Genomic DNA, 8,688 nt, shown 5'->3' on the forward strand with positions numbered 1-8,688 from the left:
GAAACTCGTCTCTGGCCTCACACGAGCAGAGCCACATTTCAGAATCTCTTCCTCTGCAGCTTCCTCTGCAGCTCATTAGAGCAAATGACACAGCAGACGCCACTATCTAAGATTCCTAGATTACACTCCGAGTTCTTCAACAAGATCAAACTCAGCAACCTGGGAAATCCCCGCTTGCTATGTTTTGATTAGTAATAGAACTCTAATGAGCACTGAGAGACGATCACTTCCTAGTGACATCTTTATTGACGTCTTATGTCCAAAAACTTTCGTCAAACAAGGCACCTTTCAGGTATAAATATTACCAACGTTGCCTTAAGCAAACGCTGCCTCAATGACATTGATGATAGCGATGGTGTGGTGAACATAGGAGCAGAACAGCTGTCCCCCTGCAAAGCCCAGCAGATACAAGCTGCCCACGGACGCTGCCCCTCCTCCTCCTCGACGCGCTGAGAGAGACGCTGTCTTTTCTCCTGCCGAGAAAATCCAGCTCCGGCGTTTCCAGACTACTCTTGCGAGTAACTGGGATATCGAGTCCTGGAAGGAGATACAAGACCACCATACAAGTGGCACCACTTTGCACGCTAATTCTAACCTTTTTGCTTGATTCCTTCACTGTACCATAAGTCTATAATTACTTTGGTATGAGCCTACCCATTTTTAGGTCTCGCCTGTCGATGCGCATGCGCATCGAGCAAGGCGAGAGTATTGCGAGTTATCCACTCTTTATCCACACTGCAAGGAATCGTGGCGATTCCTTGCAGTGCCCGTGACTTTTAAGGTCAATGCGCATGCGCATTAAGCTTATGCGCATGCGCATTGACCTTAAAAGTCACGGGCGCGTGCATGTCCGTCTTTGTTTACCCGCTCCGCCCCCTCCCGCCGTGTCGCCTTGCCTACTCTCTTCCACAGCCTCCCCCAGCTCCGCCCCCTCACTACTTGATTGCACGGCCGCTAGGCCGTGCCTCCCCTACTCTCCTCCCCCCTCCTCCTCTCCTCCCCTGCCTGCCTGCCGCTAGCCTTGCCTACTCTCTCTCGCACCCTCCCCCAGTTCAACACTTTGGCTCTCTCTACACAGCGAATGCATTGATTCTACACCTCAACCCTGGTTTTCTGTACCTCCTCTACAATCTGCTTATATGCCTCTCTGTGCCTTCTCATCACACCCGGCCTCTGTACATACAAAGCAGTGACACTCTGTAAAGACCCATCACTCGGACTATCGAACTCTTCTTTACTTTCGGTTACGTAGTTCCGTACATTTTTTACATCATCTGCATAGATGCCAGGCATCTAATTCACCGTCACCCAGTACCCGACCTGCTCTGCAGACATCCATTAGGACCAAAACACTGGACAGACCCTGCACTATGAACAACGTGTGTGCAGCGGGGCCACCTCAGCACTCAAGATCTACAGCGTTATCAGCACTCAGACACTGTACCTTCCTGGCAGCGAGTGGCTGCTCGGCTTTCCTCTTCATTTTGCCGTTGGATGTTTCTCTGCTACTCGTCTGTGAGCTGTTCCTGCACAGCACACTTACACATGTGAGAGCCACACTACCATGCTGCTAGTATAACCCCGCCTTCCCTGCCAAAATTCCCACCCATCACAGGGGCTGGGGAAACTATACTGTAGTTTGATTGGTTAATGCGAGTGGAAACTTAGCTCTCCATTGGCTAACAGGTCCTTCCGTGGCCAGGCAAACTAGTGTGTTTGCCCCGTAGTAGTTTTTGCCTTCCGTCCCTCTTTCTCTATAACAAGCCATCGAGAAAGAAAACGGCATTTAAAAACAACGTGATTCATATATAGAGTAATGTGGTTAAGGATGCGGCCATCTTGTAAGGTCAAATTTGTTAATTACAGTGTACCGCCTCTGGTTCCAGAAGGATTATCAGCGATATTTAAACCATAAATCCTGAAAACGTATTGGTACATATTGTATTAAAACATCATTAAACGCCTTATTTAACAATTATGAAACTGAAGGTTGAAAAAGGATATGGAAATTCTTATAATGTTATGGAGAACATCACTGGTTGATTTTTAAACAATTTACTTCTGACATATAGCTACTTGATCTAATATACTCTTACAGACATCTATAATTCTGTGGTACAGGAAGATGCTTGTAGTGACGGTTAAATAACGTAGAGAAATCTGCTTACTTGAATTCAAGTATTTATTGTGACAAACGAGCTTGGGGAAGATAAGGGGGAGTGGCAACGCAGAGTAGAAGGGAAGTCGGAATGCCAACATATGGAGTTGACGTCAGTTAAATACAACATGAGAATTCCACTATTAAGTGCTTGAAATAACCAATTAAATGTGAGCACGTGCAGTAAATAAACAGAACAACGAGACCTACAACATCTCCCTTTATAAAGAAGCGATTAATTCACTATATAATCCTCCAATGCTTTGGGTAACTTTGACATTCTACCAAAACTGGTGCAAGTAGCCTCCCAACCTTCATGACAAGTTAGTAACATCTTCATTTGCTGTGGTAAGCATGGGGACTTCTTTCCTGGACACAACATCACTCAGTTTCCTCAACCTCAACCCCTCACTCACCCTCACTCACCCTCACTCACCCTCACTCACCCTCACCCTCACTCACCCTCACCCTCACTCACCCTCACCCTCACCCTCACCCTCACCCTCACCCTCACTCACCCTCACCCTCACTCACCCTCACTCTCACTCATCCTCACTCACCCTCACCCACCCTCAACCCCTCACCCTAACTCACCCTCACTCACCCTCAACCGCTCACCCTCACTCACCCTCAACACCTCACTCACACTCACCCACCCTCACCCTCACTCACCTTCAACACCTCACCCTCACTCACCCTCACTCTCACTCATCCTCACTCACCCTCACCCACCCTCAACCCCTCAACCCCTCACCCTCACTCACCCTCACTCTCACTCATCCTCACTCACCCTCACCCACCCTCAACCCCTCACCCTCACTCACCCTCACCCACCCTCAACCCCTCACCCTAACTCACCCTCACTCACCCTCAACCCCTCACTCACCCTCACTCACCCTCAACCCCTCACTCTCACTCACCCTCAACCCCTCACCCTCACCCACACTCACCCACACTCACCCTCACCCTCAACACCTCAGCCTCACCCTCACTCACCCTCAACCCCTCACCCTCACTCACCCTCACTCACCCTCAACCTCATGCTAAAGATTTACAAAAAAACCCATAAACAATTCTAAAAGCACTAACTCTAATGCTGCGAGACCTATTGCATTTCTAATGCTTGTTTCATATTTTTACTTGTCGAGTTTCAAAACTTCGATTTTACTAATAGTGTTATGATAATTAAATTGAAACAGCCCCGATAACACTAAATTAGAAATAAACACATCAAAATACTTTTAAACCCCGTTTTGTGAGTGTAACTCAAACACCCCCTTTCTACTTCCATGGCCAGTAATGTAGAAAACGCCATTGGAAGCGTGCTTTCGGCGTCCAGGAGGCAGAGCCAGCACAAGACGCGGAACACGCTTCCAACGCGGGTGAGTTTTTCCTCACTGCCCGCCGTCTAAACTACCGGCAAATATCGTTTTTACAATCTTCTATTGGTGTTGTTCTAGCCTGGGATGAATGTCCGTACCTCCTGAGGGAACCTGATAGAAATTATCGTCAGGTAAGACCTCATATGAGGTACCCGGGCTCTATGTTTTACACTCCATTGAGGGCAGAATCATTTATACTTTACCTCCGTTTCCTTCAGGTTCACTCGATGTATACCCAACTTAGAGGTATGATTCTAAATTTTGATATTCACTATATATGTCAACCTAATTACCTAGACATCAGTGTATTAAGATATTGCTTGCACGCTGGTCTCAAAATATCGCCGCTTTTTAACTCGCCACTTGTGTCACTTTTGTTGTTTGTTTCCTCACAATTTCTAATAATGTCTCTAATTGAGCGCTTATTTTTTGATAAACACAATGAATGTTTTTGACCACTATTTAACATTAATTTGTTAAAATGCCACTAGTTACCCCATCTTCTTTTTAATCCTTAGGTGACTCTTACGAACCTTAATGGGTAAGACTATTATGTTGAATTGACCCATCTACGTCACAAATAGTGAAAGTAGCTTTACACTGTGTCTGTTTGTTTATATGTCCTGACGAATGCTCTTAGACCCACGGGCCAAGAGAGCAGAAACATGTTGACGTTTTTTGTTCTAATGATATATGCTAAGGATTCCTAACTATCCCCAGAGCATACCTATACAACCTTTTTAATTAGTGGTCCAGCGATATGAATAAATAGTACTTAATCGCCTGGAAACTATTTTATTCTCACTTTCAGTGGGGTGACTCGAACTATCTCTGGATACTGCCACGATAAAACCAGAGATTGCCTCGGGCGAGGCTGGCAAGATACTAATTGCAAAACTCAATGACTGTTGCCATAACGTTTGTGTGGGGCGGAGAACAAGATATACCGCTTCTCGAAATACACAACGTTTATGAGGGTTTTACAATATATCTCTTGGTATAAGTAGTCACAAGTGTCCTATCCACTTTTGATAAAATCTACCTAGTTCTGGGGAACAGATAGGACAGCGATTCCTCTTCCCTCACATTGATAAAACTCACTCGGAGATACAAGACCTCCAACATTCTATTCCAGAGGTATGGTGTTGACTAAACCCTTAGAGAGAATTCTTGAAGCAAACCTTGGCAAAACCAACTTAACTTAAACTGCTACTTACTCCCTTCCACGTATTAGGCTTAGGTCAGGGACACTGGGGTAGGCGTAGTTAGAAGCACCAGTTGAGTACGTTAGCTAAATGTATATATAAATGTATATATTTTATTCATTTTAACCACTGTATGGCTAAGAAACCATATCAATGCTTTTACAGTATTATTTCGCAATCCTCATTTTACTGTACACACTTTTTATAATAACTAGTCTTGCAATTGTGGCAATTCGTTTCTCTTGTATGAGAAGAAAGACTGTTCAATAAATAATACCTTTTTATTGAAAATGCCTGTCTCTCTATTCTCTGCATATTGGTGAAAGTAATCTGCACAAAACTGACTGAGTAAAATAACTGTCTATTGTTTCACACAACTCTAGAGATTGACTCTTATTCTAAGGAGCAAAGTTGTCATGTTTATGCAGTTGTTGGAAAACTGAATCCCTTCTTGTCTGTACCAGGGAAGCTGATCACTTCCTATTCAGTCAAGAAAGTTTCCAGTGACCTCTGAGGTAGTTGGTAACAAACCCAATTAAGTTTAGCATAGTCAGTGAAGACCTGGAAGATCCGCACTTCTACGTCTATACTACTGTTTATGTTATTCCAATGCGCAGGGCCTATTGGGAAAATAGGAACTACACTACAAAAGGCCTGGTCAGGTCTACGCTTATCTTTCCTAGGAAAATCAAACCTAGTAAAAATGAGAGTATTACCGAAGTGCACATATTTATTTAATTCTCTTCCATTGGAGTTTAAAAAAGCGGAGATTAAAAAACTACAAGGGGAAATATCCAGTTTCATATGGGGGTCAAAAGGAGTAAGGATCAGTTGGAAAAAACTGAGAAGACACAAGCTACAAGGAGGAATAGCCAGCCCGGATCTATTGGAATATTATAAAGCGTTCCAATTTAAAAATATAAGATTTTTACTAGGCAAAAGTGATGAATGGCCTGAGTCTTGGAAAGCAATAATTGGACTAGGAAATGACCACTATCTATACAAATTTGGCCATCCCAAATTAAAAAAAAAAATCAAGTTGAAGACGATAAGATCAGCAGTAAGAATATGGTACGATATAAGAACTACTTTAGGAATACCGTACTATAGCAAATACTCCCCAATTTGGGATTCTCCAGGAACACCAGAGTGTTTAAAAGATAGCTTAATCAACCCACTAAAAGAAGCCAACATAATATATTGGGGCCAGTTGATAAAAGGAAATAAGATTACAGAGTTGGAGACCCTTGACAGAGAGACCCAGGGGACGTTATCAAGATTCAAATATTATCAATTAACAAGCTGTCTTAAAGGAGCAAAACAAAACTTTCAAAGGGATGATGATATTGAACAAAAGATTTTAAACACAGCACCCTTTAAGGAGATATCATTTTGGTACTGGGCCTTGATAAGATCTGGAGAAGAAGAATATAAAGTCCCGCAAAACATCTGGGGTAACTCTCTGCTAAATCGTCCAATTGGGAACCTTTGGGAAGCCTTGAATATTATTGCAGCTAGAGTGATAAAATCTGCTCCGCACAAGAAGAATCATCTGTTCACAATACATAGAGCTTATTGGGCTCCAAACAAAACTGTCAAAATTCAAAAACAGCACAGTAAAGAAATGTACAAAATGTGGTATGGAAAGTGCAGATGATCTGCACATGTTCCGAGAATATCCACTGCTGGCAGAATACTGGGACTTGATTGGTAAGACGCTTTCCGAGGTCATAGAACAGCCCATAGAGGTAAGCGATGAACTAATTATTTTTGGGATTTGGAAATATGCACACAATATCATACTGTCTAAGGGGCAAGAAAATATCCTATTCTTACTAATCCTTTTAGCCAGGAGGGAAATATGTATAAAATGGGTGAAAAACTCACCACCAAGACACTCAGATTGGTTAAACTCCATCCTAAGGGTACATAAAGTGGATAAACACGGAAGGCAGAGCAAGAATAAGAATAGGTTCTGGTACATTTCGGAAAATATATATTGGGAACTGATAGGGGGTCCAATGATTAAAGCAAAGGCACCACTGATTTCAAGCTAGTCTTGAATTGAGTAGTCAAAATGACTAGCTACCCTCCCTCCGAAAATCATGTGCTAAGAGATGGACAAAAGGAGGCCCCCGAAGGATAAGGTAAACGGAACACCTCGAATAACCAAGGGCCGAATAAATTAAGGAAGCGGGGCCCCTGACTCCTCCATATTCTAATATCGTTTGCTTGATGAGGACAAAAAAAACCAAAAAACTAATTCAGCTAGGGGGCACTAGGTGGCACACGAGCAAGATTGCTGCACTGGAGTGAGGCTCATGCGACTTGGACCATTTATCCTTCACATAATCCTTCTCAGATGAAAATTAAGGAGTAATGATCATAGCACTGAGGTGCCCAATGACCCGACAATCAATGCTGTGAAATTGAAGACGCTGCTGCATTGGACTGCACTGCTGGAGGAGGAGCCCGCCTGCACCGGTGAGAGGCCCCGCTCTGACTGAGGCTCCTGCTGGGTGAGGCGCACCACGCGAGCTCCGTGATCGCCACATGGTGACCATGCCCGGCCAGTATGAATACTACTACCGGCGCCTGGAGACAAGCGGTGAGTCAGTGCTACACTCCCTAAGCGCGACATAGCCACTGCAACAGCCCGCTTGCTATGAGTTTTAGGGCAGAGGAGGCAGAGCTCTGCTTTACACAAGTCTGATCCTGCACTGGCCCAGGCAGACAAAGACGCCATATTTAGCGCGTTAGCCCGGGTGGCGACTCGGCCATAGGTGATACCTAGGCTTTCCTGTTTTCAGTTTCTATTTTTGGTAAATTCTGGTGGGGTTTTTTCAGTGTTTTCCAGTGATTTCAATACCTTAAAAAAACAGTGATTATCAGTGGTTACACATTTCCGCACCATAAAAAACAACAGAAACAGTGTTTTTCCGGTGTTTATGGACCGTTCCTGCACTGATAGAGCATGGTATATCGACATTAAACGTACAGTGTCTATGAGGGTCAAATAACTTATTGTAGTACACCATACAATACTTCCTCAGTGAGTCTTCGGTCTTGTGTGCTCGCTCCTTCCTTCCCATATAAACTTTTATCTGTGAAAAGGCCCTCTCAACATTGACCATCATATAAGGGCTTCAGCAAACTGTGGCTGAGCTCAGACCAGGGCACATGAGAAGGGCAGGGGCAAGGAGAGGCCCTTTGTGTGCACAAATAGGCTGCCCTACTCAATTGATGTCTGTTCTGCATGTTTTACCAAATTTATTTGCTCCTGTATTCTCAATTTACTTCTCGATTGCAGTAATATTATTACTGCATGGGGGCCCTACCCCCCAAAGTTAAAGCTCAACTGTAGATTAGGGCCTCAGTAGGGTCTGCCTACAGCAAGCACCTCTACCAACCCTTGCGGTCACACACAACAGAGTAGCTACTTACTTGACCCACCAGAAAGCACCTTGGGGCCTCTACAAGATGTAGGAGAGCACTACAGAAATTCTACAATACAATGCAGGCGAGGGTCTGATTAAAAGGCCTGGAGGCCATGATTTCCAGCAGCCTGGATCTGTCAAGCTCTAGGTGTCCATCGCCCAGAGGACGCGCAGATGTCCTAAGTGCTAGGGCGGTCCAGTATCAAAGCGGGTGCTTGGGGGGAGGGGTATTGGACCAACAGAAGGGGCACAGAGAAACTCAAAACTTATTTCAAATACCCCAGCAACAACGGCCTTGTATCCACTCACACTCTTTCAAATATTATAAAACACGCATACACATTCTGCGGATCTAACAAATGCCCTTATTTTTGTGGATTGTAAAACAGCATGCATGGGAAATCCTCTGTATCTCTGTGTCTTTATCCATTAATAGATGTGTGTTTATCTTTGCATGCAGGTTGAGGTGATTAGAAACATAAACACAGGTACATTCTAGATTGTTC

The sequence above is a fragment of the Lissotriton vulgaris genome, chromosome 2_1 (genome assembly GCF_964263255.1).
Source record: "Lissotriton vulgaris chromosome 2_1, aLisVul1.2, whole genome shotgun sequence".
Classification (NCBI taxonomy): domain Eukaryota; kingdom Metazoa; phylum Chordata; class Amphibia; order Caudata; family Salamandridae; genus Lissotriton; species Lissotriton vulgaris.